Genomic DNA, 854 nt, shown 5'->3' with positions numbered 1-854 from the left:
GTATTTTAAATTTTTTATTTTATGCATGTGATGATAGTTATATATAAATTTTAAAATTTATTTTTATTTGTTAAATTTTAATAAGGTTAAGACTCGGAACGAATATCCATTGGATTAGTTTGTTTATCAGTTTAAATGAATGAATTTGCCTATAAAATTCAGTCTATTTAAATTTCAAGATAAACAAGTTAAGCCCAATTAACCTGCAAAAAATGACGAGTAAAACGGGCTATTATGCAAACAAAATTCACAACCTGTTTATTTTTATTTTTACATTTAAAAAAAGTGCTAATATTTTTCTCAACCTAATCCAAAAATTTGACCGGACAATAAAAATATTGTTTATTTAAGGTTTTTTGTCTAAAAATAATTTTTTTTTTATCAAAATAATTTTTAAAAATTAATATAAGAAAGTAAATGGGTCAATCCATCTTTTTTTTGGTAGTTATGTGTCAATCCATTTAACCCATCGAATTGACCATAAATGATTCAAGCTAAAAAAATTATAATTTGTGAATAGAATAGGTTTAAACAGACCAGTCTATTTAACCTGTAAATTTAAATAAGTCAAACTGAAACGATTGGGTTGGCCCATTTGATAGCTCTAATAGAAACATATTAGAATTTACTTTTTTAGTTTTTTACTACCCAAGAATAAAAACAACAGAGTTAAATAGAATAAAAAACCGCTCCTACTTCATTACCACCCAAAAACCGTGTAAATCAAATTTTTTAAACTAAACACCGCATGGCATTCTATAACACTATTTTATTATTAATATAGAAAATAAATTATCTACATTATCAGAAAATAATATTAAAAAAATATAAATAAAAAATTATATGTAAAATGT

This window comes from Arachis ipaensis, chromosome B01, assembly GCF_000816755.2.
Source record: "Arachis ipaensis cultivar K30076 chromosome B01, Araip1.1, whole genome shotgun sequence".
Lineage (NCBI taxonomy): Eukaryota > Viridiplantae > Streptophyta > Magnoliopsida > Fabales > Fabaceae > Arachis > Arachis ipaensis.
The sequence above is the reverse complement of the archived record's forward strand: the minus strand, read 5'-3'. Positions refer to the sequence as shown.